The sequence below is a fragment of the Triticum aestivum genome, chromosome 1B (genome assembly GCF_018294505.1).
Source record: "Triticum aestivum cultivar Chinese Spring chromosome 1B, IWGSC CS RefSeq v2.1, whole genome shotgun sequence".
NCBI classification, from domain to species: Eukaryota; Viridiplantae; Streptophyta; class Magnoliopsida; order Poales; family Poaceae; genus Triticum; species Triticum aestivum.
The window spans coordinates 598,148,902-598,149,964 of record NC_057795.1 but is presented as its reverse complement, the minus strand read 5'-3'; positions in this window follow the sequence as shown (position 1 = coordinate 598,149,964).

The window sequence follows — 1,063 nt, the reverse complement described above, 5'->3', positions numbered from 1 at the left end:
ACAGTGTGGTGCAAAGTGATCCACCTCTGAATATACTCTCTGAGAGTCTCATTAGCCTTCTGCACGCAGACTTGCAACTCTGTCAATCCAGCTGGTCGCTTGCAAGTCCCTTCAAACGTTCTGATGAACACTCGGGACAGATCTTCCCAAGCGTAAATGCTGCTAGGAGGTAATTGAGTCAACCATGCCCTGGCAGAACCTTCCAGCATGAGGGGCAAATGCTTCATGGCCACCTCGTCGTTCCCACCACCAATCTGAACTGCCACTCGGTAGTCTTCAAGCCAAGTTTCAGGCTTAGACTCACCAGTGAACTTGCTGACTCCTGTTGCCAACCTGAAATTGGGAGGGATAACTGCGGCCCTGATAGCTCTGCTGAAACATTCGGGACCAGAAACATGCACTCGACTGCTTGTGGGTGCATCTCTGTCGAGCCCGCCCCGATGGGCTCTGTTCCGGTCGACCAAACCTTGCACGATAATGGATCGCGCATCGAAGCCTGGTTCTCTGGGGTCGATTGGAACCCTTCGCCCTGTACTGTACTGACGCCTGTCATCTGGCTGCCGAGGAGCGTAAGACCCACCCCTCGGAGGGGAATTGGGCACTCGACGCCTATCATCTCGGTCGAGTCTGTCGCCATATTGATCTCGCTGATTCTCGCGCCCTTCACGCCGCGGAGGCGATCTGGGGCTGTGAGCCGACTGAACCGTATTCACAGTGACGGATCGACTGTGAATTCTGTTGCGCGACTGAGACATGGCTGAATTCTGATCTCCTGCTGCCCGGAGCAGATCCCTGATCTACAGCAAACCTCTGCCAGCTTCCGACTGCGAAGGCTGGATGGACTCTGCTATACAGGTTGCAGCTGCTAAATTCTGAATTGGGGTTCGATATACCTGAGTCGGCGGGAAGAGTTGACGTCGACTGGTGTCGGGAACTCGTTGCCGCGCGCGCTCGTCGAGTGCTTGCTGAAGGTTCTCCAGTCGAGTGCGCTCGGCCAAATTGGCCAGACGCGCCTCCTCCAAGGCACGAGCCTCGGGGGTTTCTCCTGCGATGGGAGTACGCA